At 43.1% G+C, this 14,469-nt stretch overlaps 1 protein-coding gene and 1 pseudogene across 1 annotated transcript in view; both read left to right on the top strand.

Moving 5' to 3' along the window:
- The window catches only part of PLPPR1 (phospholipid phosphatase related 1), a 111,172-nt gene that overhangs the window by 82,304 nt on the left and 14,399 nt on the right, over positions 1–14,469 (top strand). The gene's annotated exons all lie outside the window — the stretch shown is intronic.
- On the top strand, positions 2,573–2,658 carry LOC121145187 (annotated as a pseudogene).

Here is a 14,469-nt window from a genome sequence, read left to right as displayed (position 1 = left end):
CACCCGCGGGGCTTAGTTACCCCCAGGCCAGGAAGAGGCCGGGGTCCCCTGCCCCGCCCAAGCAGCGGGCTGTGCTGGGCCCCCCCCCACCCTTCTCCCCCCTCCCACCAAAGGACTCCCGGGATAGACTCTTAAGGTTGCCTGCTGTGATAATTGAAATCCTCTCTTGAGAACAGGCAGTGGGCTGAAGTATAGCATCAGGAAGACCACCATTGAAGTAGGAATTTAGCACCATGGAGAAGCATCAAATTTCCACACTCTTAATCAATGACACAACTCATTTGTTTCTGATATAAGCTAGTGGACTTTTTAAGTGAATAAGCCAGAGATAGTCACATGTCATTGGCTGCAGCTCATCGGGAGATACTATTTATAAGGAAGGGATGCTAGAACAGAGAGCCAGTGGATACCACACAGACCTTACAGAAGTCAAGGAGCCAGCATGGAATGTAAGGGAAGGCATAGTCTCCCCTTATCTTGGATGTTGGGAGTAATTGGATATCCACTTGCGGAAGAAGCAAGTGCCCTCCTGTCACCTTATATAAAAATCAACTCTAAATAGATCAAGAAACTAAATCTGCACCCAGAAACCATCAAATTACCAAAGGAAAACATAAAGAACACTATACAAGACATAGGCAAAGATTGAAAAAACATCAAAAGCAAAGGCAATTACAGTAAGAATAAATAGGGCAACATCAAAATAAAACACTTCTGTACAACAAAGAAAATGGTAACAAAGTGAAGATGAAACCAACATTGGCCTACATACAGAAAACAACAACTGCTGGTATGGTTGTGGGGGAAAAGGTAGCCTGGTCCACTGTTGGTGGGAATCTAGACTACCGCAAGCACTATGGAAGTCATTATGGAGAGTGATCAACTGACAGCTGATTTGCTGTGTGACCCAACCCTCCCATTCCTGGGAGTATATCAAACTGAAGTGAAATCTGCATCTAATAAAGTGACCTGCAACCCTATATTTACATCAGTGCAACCCACAACAGCAAAGACATGGAAATAGCCCAGATACCTGTCAAAAGAGGAATGGATAAACTGTGACACTTCTACACATGAAATACTTCACAGCTATACACAAGAGTGAAATCCTATCTATTGCAATAAAATGATCCTAACTGAAGACCGTTATGTTAAGTGAAATAAGGCGGTCTCTAAAGAACAGATACCGTATGTTCTTTCTGACGTAAGACAACCTTCATGCAAAGCACAAAACACATAGATGTAGGTAATCAAATAGATACATATATGCCTATGGATTGACTGTATAATGGAGACCAGCATATCAGAAAATAGTTACATTTCAATACACATCTGTACCCCTGAATAAAAGGGGGATTCCCAATGAAACAAATATACCTTGACAGTATGATACTACTAGATTTTCTACCTTTTCCTGACCTACCATGCCAGGATATACTTACATAGCAGAACGTTAAACTTGTCATGGTTACCAAGGGGCTATACTACTGTGATAATGTGGCGGGGGAGAGGTGGGAGAGGATAATGAGGAGCAAAGAAGCAGAGGGGGAGAGAAAACCCTATACCCACAAAACTGTATCATGGAGAATAATAATATAAAGAATGTTTTATGCTGCCAAGGATGAGCAAAACTTGGGATTTTAACACATTTCTTGTGAGAGTAAATAGACATACCCCTTTCTGCCTTCTGCTTTATACTTCTTTCCTAAAAGGGTTATTTGAAAGGCAGTTAGAAAGGAGAGAGAGAGAGATCTTTTCTTCTGCTGGTTCATTCCCCAAATGACAGATGACCATAACCAGGCCAGACCATATCCAGGGACTGGCAGCGTGATTCAGATCTCCGACATAGGTGGTAGAGACTCGAGCACTTTGACCACTATCCACTGCTTTTCCAGGAGCATTAAAGGGAGCTGGAGCATGGAACAGTGGGAACCCAAACCAGCACCCATGTGGGATGCTGGATCCCAGGCAGTGGCTTAACACTCTGAGCCACAGTGCTGGCTGCTATAAATCTATTTCAATAAAGTGACTCTGAGTGGCAAACTCTTAGCCTAGCGGTTTAGACAGCTGTGTCTTTCATTGGGGTGCTCAGACATGACTCCCAGATCTAGACACCAGCTTCTTGTACGTCCAGATCCTAAAAGGTAGTGGCGATGCTTACAAAGCAGTCAGGTGGGGGAGTGGTGTTAAGTTCCTGGTTCCTGGCTTTGGCCCCAGCCCAAACACTGTGGACATTTGTGGAATGGAAGTTTGTTCTGTCTCCATGCCTCTCAAATATTGATTTGAAAATAAAGCTTTTTTATTCCAAATTTCACTTCAGATAATCCACACTAAGGAAATAATCCAAGATAAGGATTTTTATTTTTATGGACTAAACTGATATTAGCAGAATATAAATTTGAAATATTGATTAATTTTTAAAATAATTTAAAAAATTACAACCTCATAAAATATTTCTATGAACTCTTAATGAAAGAATATTCATGATATAATTTTATGTGAAAGTCAAAGCCACTGTATTTGTCTATAATTACATCTAAGGAAAAGGATTCATTATGTAAGTGTATCTGGTATCGCTTCTCAGCCTTTTGGCTAAGATTAAGTGTAGTATCTGTTCTTATCAGTAAGTATCTGGTTTGTGTGTGTGTGTGTGTGTGTGTGTGTGTGTGTGTGTGTGTGTGTGTGTGTGTGTGTGTGTGTGATCTGTAGAAAAAAAGACAGGTAGATATGCTAAGTTAACTGTTACTGCCAAGTTGTTGGAAATTTGGTAAATGGATTTGTCATTTTCTGCTCTTTGTAATTTTTTAAATTATAATTCTGTACAACTTTAAACAGAAGAAAGCTGAGGATAATCTTTTAGAGGGTGGGGAGCAAAGTCAAGTCTGTGGAGAAGCTGATCGTCCCCTGAAGGATTTCCTCTGCAGGAAGGAAGGAGGGACTCCGCCTGGCCCTCTAAACCTGTTCGCTCAGTCCCTGCCCTACCCCACACCCAGAGCAAACTTTAAGTGAAAAAGTGGCAAGCGAGTGTCTAACAGAATGCATTCTGAATAAACCATCTTTAACAAATGCTGATTGTAATAGCCTCAAAGAAGGGATTGAATGCCTGTGATTCACAAACCAATCGTAAATTTTTCCCCCAAGATTCTCATAAAAAGAAAAAAGATTCTTTGGTCAGAAAGTAAAAATCCTCATCCACTCCTTGACTCCTTTCTAAGCCTCTGATCATTCTTCAGGCTGTATTTACTTGACATGAAAAAAAAGGAACCCTGGGCAAGCAAATTTGATGATTTCATAAAAACAACCCAATTCATTAACATGCATTTGGGTTTCTTCACCCATTTCCTTCTCACAACATTTTCCTTGCTATTCCATTACATGGCAAAGCAACAGCAATACATAGATTTAATGTCTCAATAAACTTCACACTTCTTTTTCAGCAACAAAAGCTAACTCAGTAAATCACCTTACTATGAAAACTGATGTTCAATTAAATTTCATTTATTCACTAACACATTTGAGCACCCATTCTTATAAATATCTATTAAATACTAGATTTATTTAAAAGTGAAAAAAGTGAATAAAACGCATTTGAATTAGAAGGTTTTGATTTGTTTGCCATGTCAAAAGGATGATTAAATTCACTTTCCCTCCCCCGAGTAGCCACTTTGCTTTAATGAAGGCAAAAAGGGGGAGGGATCCTAAGCTATAAGATTATATTGTCTATTAGCACCTAAAAAATACTGTCTTCAAAAGTTATTTATTGTACTCTTTTCCCTTAGAAATCACATAGTTGCTCCATTATTACTTTTAATAAGAATTTAATTAAATTCCAAGCTAGTCTTCTGTCGTGGAGGGCAGGCCCGGTGATTAGGTAGTACTGGACAGAGTGGAGTCATGGTAAACAGTTAATTCATATAGCACTAATTAATTACCATAAATTAAGTGCACTCTAAATTAAGCATGAATATTTTAGTGCAATTTCAAAGGTCATGGTGTTTTATGGTTGCAAGAATCGATGCCCTGAGACAGCTTAATGTCAGCCTTTTCCACGAACTAGAACATTCTTCAATTTTGAAAGTCATTTGGCTGCCCTTTAACAGAGTTTGATTCAATCAGTGTGTTTCTACTTGCATTCAGTATTTAAAACATAGGTGAGAAATGGTGGGGGGGAAGGGCTGCTCATTCTTTTAATCTTCAAAAATTAATTTATCGAGTAGCCATAATACTAGCCAGTGATTAAAGTGTTGAAGATATATTAGTGAACCAGGGAAATTTTATATTCTATGGGGATAGACATTAAATTGTGTTAGAAGATAAGTACTGTGGAGAAAAGCAGCAAGGGAAAGGAAATAGGAGTTTATGGGGACAGATATGTGGTTTTAAATGAATAGGAAAGGCTACCATTGTTGGGAAAGAGGCAGAGAGTAGAGAGGAGATGGGGTGTGAATTCCCAGCCAAGTTGAATTTATAGAAGTAATCTGATTGAGAAATTCAACCCATCAGACTGTCATTGCGATACAGCAGCTTGGGCTGCCGCCTGTGATGTCAGATCCCATACTGAGGTACCAGATCAAGAGCCACCTGCTCTGCTTCTGACTGAGCATCCTGCTACTGTATCTGGGAAAGTGGCAGAAGAGGAGCCAAGTTCTTGGCTGAACCCACACATGGCAGATCTGGATGAAGTTCTCGACTTTGGCTGGAACAGGGCTGATCATTGTGGTCATTTGAGGACTGAATACATGGATGGAAGACCTCTCTTTCTGTCACTCTGTCTTTCAAAAAATAATAATAATAAATCTCAAGAAACCTAACCTATCCAGTTAACCTGAGTTGCAGGGCAGTGAGTTTCAGCCATCAAAGTGTTAGATCAAGGAAGGACACTGGCCTATAGGCAGATGGATAATTCTAGGACTCAGTGGCAGGAACCAGAATTGAAGCTCAGATACACAGATCAGGAACAGAGAGTCAAGGTGGATCTTTGAGAGGGGAAAAATTGGTACCTAAACCATGTGAGACCACCAGTCTCTAAGACAAAGAGCACAGGTCAAAATACAGGGGTAGGAATACTGCTAAAGCTGGCCTACAAGGCACAGGTAGGGAGCATCCCTGCTCACATTCCTAGAAATTGTAATGAAGTTGCTTTTGGTTGTACTGTTCAGCTGTAGAGAAAATCTATTCTCTTTGGGATGGCATCCTTGGTGAATCAGACTGTCACAGACCGAAACTGCTAGACCAGAACTCGGTAAGTTACCCAGTTACCAAGAGGCAAGGTATTCAGCTACACGAGATCGCTTTCCGAGAGCCTTGTCCAGCACCGGGGATTCCTAAGTTTGACTCCAATAATAAGATTCACTAAGCACTTCTAGCATCCTGCAGGTCAGCCAATGTGACTCATAACATCCATGGATCTTAATCACGGGAAAACAAGGCTTCTCACTCACAGCATTATGCTCATTTTGGACCCAATAATTCTGTGTAGGACTAGGGTCCTGTGCGGCGTGCATTGTAGGATGTTGAGCAGCCATATCCACCAGATACCAGTAGCACCCCTAGCACAAGATCACCCTCAGTTCAGAACTGCTGGTGTAATGGTTTAATAAAACAGTATTTCAAACACTTAACCCTTACAAAGTGTTTTTTACTACAGAAGATACTGCATAACAAGATGAAGCACAGCAAGAGAGAATATCATCAGAATATCTGAAATGACTTGCGACACTTAAGAGTGATTTCGAAGCTTTCATTATTTTTAAAAAGCTGTGTGAATTTTGGAAGAGCAATTTAGATTATCACACTAAAACATGATAAAAATCATTAGGAAATGGCATCAAGCAGAGGGCAATAGTCCCACATGAGCATCTGTTCCTCACCAACAGTGCTGGCAGCTGCCTGAGGGCACTTGCTCTTCAACTTTAAAAATTCAACAAACATGACATCAAGAATGGCCAAAGCCGAGGAGTCACGGAAGCCCTCTGGACATTTAAACTTTGTATTCCTGTTCTTAAAGCCTTTGGCAGATACACATCTCTCCACAGTTTAAACCAAGAGTACTTCCGGGACAGGCTACAGCCACAATCCCTCATCCATGTCCTATTTAAGTTAATGTTGCCTCTAGAACGCTTTGGGGACTTTTGCCTCTGTTCCACATTGCCTAGAAGGACTGAAGGTAGATACCTAAAGGCTGGGAGGAGTCACCGGAGGTGCAGATGTCTAATGAAAGAACTAAGGAAGGTACATGGTAAAAACAACAGACTTACTGAAATGAAACTGTCGTCAAGACCTTGTACGTCTGAGGGTAGGGATGTATTCTTTCTTCATCTTCACTGATGATAATCATGATGAATTCCAGTCCTGACAAATGCAGGGTGTATTCTCACACATCCACTGTGAACAATGAGTCACCAATACTAAGAGTGAACACCAGGTCGTCAAATTTGAAGTTGCTACAATAGTAGCTTTCTGATCTCTTCTGCTTTAGAAATAAGTTTATGATTCATAGCCAGTTTCCTGTTTCCGTACTAATACAACCCATCTCTAGAGACAATCCACAATTACAGGATTTTTAAAACATTTGCTGTAGTTTGAGTCACAACCTCATGATGTAGGGACCACTTAAAATTTCCTTACAGACTGATATAAGTAAAATCTGTTCTAATGAGAAGTAGTCTGTCTTCAGCTTCTAATGTTTGCACAGCTGCTGCAGGACCAAGACCACAGTTCCTGTTCTATCAGTCTCTGAAATCAATTCTGGAACTTAGTCATTTCTGTAATATACTTTTCAAATGTGTAACAGTTAATGTATATGGATCAGTTTGTACCAATTTGAAGCTTTTTAAAGTTCAACATTTATTGTATATAGACCAATGGCCAGCAGTTAGACCAGAAGAAGTCAACATCTTGTCAGCAGGATGCCATGTCACACATGTTTGAAATCATTCTTGCTGGCAAGATATTGACTACAAAACTGAGCGATTCTTATTCTGTTGTGGCAAGTAGAGACATTTCAACTGGGACAAGATGGGCTCTTGCCTTTTTACTCTGTGTGTGTGTGTGTGTGTGTGTGTGTGTGTGTGTGTGTGTGTACCTACAAAGCTAAAGTGCATTTTCATGGCCCAAAACCTAACAATACATCCTTTGAAAAATACATGACAAACTAAGCTTAGAGTAATAACAATAAGAATATGAGCTCTAGAGCCATACTGTTAGGTTGATAAAATTTTATCTTCTAATTAGTATTCAGTTAAGTTCATTGATCACTCTGTGCCTCAGTTCCCTTCTAAGCAATGTGGAGATAAAAGTGTCTACCTTATGAAGCTACAGTGGGGATTTATAAGCTAGTAAGGTAAGACACAGTGATACCTAGTACATTATAAATAGTGTGCTAGCTGACATTGTTTAGTGATTTCCTAATATCCATGGGCATCTTAAACATCTTATCAATTCTGTATGTGCTTTCAAGTAAATAAGTAACGTGATAACTACGGATAAATGATCTTCATTAGAAAACTTCCCAGCATGGATTGAAAGCCAGTAAGGAAAATCCACTGTTCCTACTAGGACAGAAGGTGAACTGAGTAGGGCTGGCTCATGGACCCCTGGTATGTGCAAAATCTGGCATCGGGTTAGGTTCTGATGGAGGAGCCTGGGCAACTCCTCTGGCAGGACACAGACCCTGCAGGTAAGCGCAATAAGCATAATAGGAAACAGCCCAGAACAGACCATGGAAAGTTTCCCACTGACATACATTTGGCATGGGTTGGGAGCAGACCAGGCTGAATCAGTTCAGGTCATCCACTGGCAAATCCGAACACCAGAACTAAGTATAGGTCAGGCCAGGCTCGGTCACGACAAAAACCAGTGCACAATATGAAATACCAAGATGAGGTTACCTGTACCGGATGTGATCGCAGCACCCAACCAGTACATGCGTGAGAACCAGGAAGGGAGGGGCAGAGCCAGCAAGGGAATGAATAAGGGGGCGTTCCCTTGCTAGGCAGCTACTCCCGCTGGAGAGCATGGGCTGGGATGGGGCAGACCAGACTAGGCAGGGCTACAACACCCGTGTGCCTAATATGGACCAGATCAGGGAAAAGCCAGGCTGGACTGATTGTTCCTAATGGTGCAAACAAAATTAGAGTGGGTGAGGATTGTTTGGGCTTAGCCAAAGCATCAGCTGGCACTGGGGGCTAATTCTCTCAAGTCAAACCACAGAACCACCTGGATAGCGCATAATATGGGAGTAAGAGAGAACTGGGAGAGAAATAGTGGGCTCCTCCCTCTTGGGTTACCACTCACATGGGAGGGCACAAAAACCAGGACAGGGGCTGGGGTGGCTAGACAGAGAGGCACTCAACATCCGTGAAGGCTGAATAGTTGAGCTGGTTAGATGAAACTAAGCTTCAATATCCATTGTCATGTACAAGACCCAAATGGGAGGTGGGACAGACTGGACTAGTCTGCTACACATACTGGCAAACCAGGGTAGGGGGCGGGCCTGGTGGGGGTTATTGTGGGTCGCTTTGACTAGGCTGCAGCTCCCCCTGGTTTATGCGAGGGCCTAGTATGTGCTGTACAGAACCAGGCTGGACTGCAACACCCATTGGTTCCAGTGGAAGTTGGGGCTAAAAGCAGAATCAACCCAGCAATTGCAACAGCTGAGGTGGTTGGACTGTGCTGGGCCCTGTACCCTGCTAGTACATACAAGAATCTGGTCTGGGAACACCTCAGACAAAGTTTCTTTGGAGATCCCCCAATCGAAATGCTGGACTCAGAACCCTAGCCAAGAAAAGAGAGAAGACAGAATAGGTCAACCAACCATCTCAGCTATATGTTGGCAGTGAAATACGGTGCAAACAGAGACTCTATGATGGACTATGTCAATCAGTGGATTCTTCAAAGACCTCATAGTGCTTGGAATGGTGAGATTGGCAGCGATTCGTGAGTGTTGAACTATCAAAACCACTTGAGCAAGTATCTCAGAACATGCCCCACATCCGGGACCTGGAGAGGGTGGGAAATTGGGTGGGCTTTCTCCCTTAAGACCCCCTTTAAACATTAAGGAAAAAATATGGAAATAGTCTTACCCACTTTCCTATAGCGCTTGTATCTTTTTACCCTAATTAACTATGCAAAGATTGTCAAAAATATAATAAAAAAGAAAAAAGAAAACTTCCCATCTGAATAAAGCATGTTCAGTGGAAATTGTTTCACCATTCTTCATTTTCCTAAAGGAAGGCTTCCCCAGTGGAGTTGAGGATACGTTGGCAACAACTGAGTGATTGAGGCTTTCCACTGATAGAGGATCTTGATGCGACAAAAAGAAAAGGCAGAAAGGCCTGGTTCTGTGCTTTGTATCCTGTACTTCATTCGCAGTGGTGACTTGATGGGAGATGTGATTTAGAATTCAGAGCTGGTGTTTGAGTCAGAATACGTATGTTTCAGAAAACATAAGAATTTCTTAAATGTTACCTTTCCACTGTTGAAATCATTACTGGATAACCCATGAAATTTCTTGTAAATATTTATATGGAGGAAGAGTTTCTATCATTTTCTTCACTAAGACAAAAGCTAGAAACTTACTTTTGGGTATTGTCTTGTTATGTGACCATGTCAAAGACCCTATCACAACACGGAATCTGTTCTCTTCATAGTAAAAGTAAAATAAAATAAAACTGGGCCTTGAGAAATGGCTCAGCTAGCTAGTTTTCCCCCTTCAGGCCCTGGGATCTCCTACGGATGCTGATTTGTATCCTGGCTGCTCCACTTCCCTTCCAACTCCCACTTGTGGCCTAGGAAAGCAGTAGAGGACGGCCCAAAGCTTTAGGACCCTTTACTTGCGTGGGAGACCCAGAGGAAGCTCCTGGCTCCTGGCATTGGATCAGCTCAGCTGCAGCCCTTGTGGCCATTTGGGGAGTGGACTAACAGTTGGAGAATCTTTCTGTCTCTCCTTCTCTCTGTAAATTTGCCTTTCCATTAAAAATTAATTAATTAAAAAAAAATCTTCCGTCTGCTGATTCATTTCAAGTGGCTGCAACAGCCAAAGCTGAGTCAATATGAAGCCAGGAGCCAGGAGCTTCTTTCAGATCTCCCACATAGGTGCAGGATTCCAAGGCTTTGGGCCGTCCTCCACTGCTTTCTCAGGCCACAAGCAGGGAGCTGGATGGGAAACTGGACCGCAGGGATACAAACCAGTGCCCATGTGGGATCCTGGTGCATGCAAGGTAAGGACTTTAGCCACTAGGCTACTGCACCGGACCTGAAAAATCTTTTAAAAAAATAAATAAAACCATCACAAAGACTCACAAATGATTAAATTTTGAATATGACAATGGCCAAGCACTCTTAATAGCATTCAACATGATAGTTCACTACATTTAGTCTACAGAAAAAAAAGACTACTGTTTTTAAAAAGTATATTTGGTAAGAGGTTAGTAACAAACATATCTGTATCTCAATGTGGGAAATGAACTAACGGGGGCCAGCTCTGTGGCACTGAGAGTAAAGCTGTTATCTGGAGGGCTGGCATCTCACTATGGGCACCAGCAAGGGTCCTGGCCGCTCCATTTCCAGTCCAGCTCCCTGTTGTCACATCTGATGGAACAGTAGAATGTGACACAAGTCGTTGGGCCCTTGTGTTCATGCGGGGGACCCAGAAGCAGCTCCTCGCTCGGGACCTAACGCCCTTTGTCACCAACGGGGAATAAATCAGTGGATGAAAGATCTCTCCCTTTCCTTCTCTTATAATCTCCCTTTCAAATAAATAAAATCTTTTTAAAAAGTAGATGGAATGTAAAACCTCATTTTAATACAAAAATAATTGAGATCCATGGAGACTTTTGTACATATTGTATGATTATGGAACTTTTTGTACATACCCTCACACAAAGATACTTCAAAAGATTCATAGAAAATGAAACTATACGTGCTTGATGCACTCTTGTGTTTATGGTTTCAACATTTTTCACACCAAAATAAACATCATTTAGTTCAATTTTTCACATTTTTGAAGTCCCCTCCTACATCAAGGCAGGATGTGGGAGGACTGATACAGTTACAGAGAACAACCCTCTCGGGACAGGACCCTTCCTTTCAGACCTGACCCTGACAGCTTGTCGATGCCTTTCCTTTCATCCTTGCAGTCCCCTGCAAAAATGCCTACATCTGCTGGTACATTCATATTTTTGATCCATGGCATTCTGATGCTGATCTGGTCACATGCAGTCCAGGAACTCTTCAGGAAGTGCAATATAATCAAGAGTGGACGGGTAGTTCTTTAACCACAACTGGCTATGATCTCTCTGAAGACCATACCGACACCTCAGGGGCTATCACCCATTCACGCACAGCTTCTGCAACCGGATCCAGTCTGAACACTACTATTTTTTTTCCCAAGCTTTGAATAACTCTCACCAGGCGCTGAAGAAACAATTGATGAGATATCAAAACATGGCCAGCTGAGACTACATGCCACACACCCACGTTGGGTTACCAATGGGGTCCTGGTTCTAGTATGAAGACTCCATTGTCCTGAACACCCTTGCGTTATTTAAACTGACAGCCTTGGCAACCTCTTGGAAACTGAAACAAGAACCTGTAATGTGTGCACGTATGAGTAGAACCTTCCCTCGGTAGTTCCCAGGTTCATCGTGACCCAGCCTCCCTGTGCTTCACGAATGTCTCAAGTAGTTATTCCTTTGGAGAGCCTGAGTCAGCACACAATCACCTAAGTGTCTTTCTTTTTTCATTCTTGCTGCATTAAAAAATAGACAATTTGGGGCCTAGCCTGGTAACCTAGCGGCTAAAGTCCTCACCTTGCACTTGCCAGGGTTCCATATAAGCTCCGGTTCTAATCCCAGCAGCCCACTTCCCATCCAGCTCCCTGCTTGTGGCCTGGGAAAGCAGTCAAGGACAGCCCAAAGCCTTGGGACCCTGTACCCACATGGGAAACCCAGAAGAGGCTGCTAGTTCCTGGCTTCAGATCAGCTCATCTCCAGCTATTGCAGCCACTTGGGGAGTAAATCAACAGACAGAAGATGTACTTCTCTGTCTTTCTCTTTGTATATCTGACTTTCCAATAAAAGTAAACAAAATCTTAAACAGACAATTTTGATTCCCAAGTGATGATTTATAAGAATGCCAAACCTATGGGAAATAAGCTTTGATTTTCAAATACTCTATACTAGCATCCAGCCCTATGATGGATTTTGCGACCCTTGCAAGAATGAGATGATTGCTGCCATGTATGGTCCATAGCTTAGAGCCCTTCCTATGCTCTGTAGAGTCAGGAATGTGGGAACCCAACATGATTTAGAACAGCCTCCTGAGCTTGCTCATCCTCCTCTGTTCCTCTCCTCTGACGCTTCTTCAGTAGTCCATTTGATTCTACATTTGCCTGATAGATGTTGACAGCGAGCCAACTCTTGCTACCAGGAAAGGTCATTATGTGCCAAGTTACTTGCAGAAATCAATGTGCTTGCTGTGCTTATACAGCTGCATATTCTATTACGAGAAGTGGGCATTATTGAATAGTCACAGAAATGTAAATTTATCCTGGAACAAAGAATATGAAAATGTAATGGTATCATACCATCAAAACTTGGAGGGGTTTCTTTTCAAGATGATATGGGGACATATGATTGTGTATCTTTTTCTGCAAGCACTTCTGCTGTCTTCTGCTGCTTTGCCAGCTGCATTAGCAGGTAGCTGGAACTGAAGTGGAGCAGCCAGGACTTGAACCAGTCCAAGTCACTCTGAATGTATAGAATTGAAGTACACTCAGTGTTCCCCACCAGATAAAAACAGGCTTTGCTCTTGGTGCCCTCTTCAGAGCTGCAGCCCAAGAGCAAATCAGTGTGCACAGTGCCAACACAGTCCCTGGAGGGGAGACTCTCCCACTGAGTCGGCACCGCCTACACTTTAAACCCACGTGGTTCCCTGGTGTCTGGGAAGCTTCAGTGCACGCGGAGCCACAGCAGCCAGCATGCACTGCTCTTAACACTCGGATTTTTTTCTGGGAAGCAAGGTGCTGTTTGGCTAAGATGCCTTCTGCCTCTTCTGCCTAGTTGCTGTCCAGGAGATTGTAAATAGACATAGTAGGGGAAGCGGGGGAGGAGATATACTACCAGCAAATTCAAGAACAGAGGGGTGTGGAGAGACAGTAGCCTTGTTTAGTGAGTAATCCAAACCCCGTACTTGTGCATCGGGGACGGACAGTGGGGGACAGAGGAGATCCTTCCCAAAGTCTGTTCTCCTGAAGACAGCTTTACATTTTCCTGTGAAGCAAGTGGCGTGTGTGTATCAGAGAAAGCCAGACACATGCTAAGAGAGCACATGCCAGAGACAGAGGGAAGGGGGCGGGCAGAGAGACAGATGAGAAAACAAACACAGCAAGACATGGAGCAACACATTTAACCTGCTTCGCGTGTCGTTGATTTTTAGTGAAAAATTCTCCCTGCAGGTTGGTCTCAGTCCTAGCTCTCAGTGTCTCATATTTTAATGAACAAGTGAGATGGGATCCATGAGAAGCTGTTAGTTGAGTCCAGGAGACATTTAGGCTTTAATTCCCAGGCTCCACCCGGGTCTTGGACTCCAGGGGTGAAAGCAGTCGAGTCCTGCTCTTGCTCACTTGTCCTGCTGTCCCTCTGCTCCCTGTGCTGGAGTTTCCTAGTGAAGACCTGCTGTGTGTACAGAGTCTCGGGGTCCTCCCCAGCACTGTGCAACTGCTCTGTGGTGCCCTCAGCTGAGGGACTCCTGATGTGAACCCTACCACTGCCTGCTAGTAGATCAACTTCCTGTGGCTTCAAAAACATTTGTGGTACCTATTTCTTAATTGTGTCACTCATACTGAATTCCTAGAATGAACTGACAGGAGCCCTTTACTGATGCTGCCTCACTTCTCTCCACCTCCTTAAGTCCTGGAGGTCAAAGGTCCCGATGTGTCCAGTGGTGGCTGAGATCAGTCATCAGAGGGGCTTCAGGCAAAACTCCCAAGAGGTAAACACTAGAGGAGTTTTTCAACACCTTAATCTTCCTCTTCTTCATCCTTTGTGTGGCCCAGTGTGTGTCAGTTAAATTGGAGGTAGTCTCCAATTTCCTTACACAAAGTTTGTTGGCATCATCAACAGACACCAACTTGTTTGTCCTAAGTGCAAGTCACTCCTCAACCAATTAGAAGGGGCCCCTACCTGCAGCCATAGCTACTGCAGCCACCTGATGCCACACTACAAGTGAAACGTCTGTGCAAGGTGTGTGTGTGTCCCAGGCTGTGCCCTGTGAGACACAAGGCATCCTTCATCCGCTCTCCTCAAGCATCATGCTGCTCCTTTCGGTTGCCCAGGCCATGAGGTTTGACAACGACATGAGGGGAGGAGCCGGAAGTGCCCCTTCTTCCCTCCTGCTAAATTCTTTCCTTCTTCCCTGACCTGGCTGAATTCTCTTCCTCTGCTGTTTGACATTTCCATCTGTACCAAA

Source organism: Ochotona curzoniae, unplaced genomic scaffold (genome assembly GCF_017591425.1).
Source record: "Ochotona curzoniae isolate NIBS_2020 unplaced genomic scaffold, NIBS_Ocur_1.0 scaffold_3208, whole genome shotgun sequence".
Taxonomy (NCBI): Eukaryota; Metazoa; Chordata; class Mammalia; order Lagomorpha; family Ochotonidae; genus Ochotona; species Ochotona curzoniae.
Note: the sequence above shows the minus strand (reverse complement) of the source record. Positions and strands in the feature narration are given on the sequence as shown.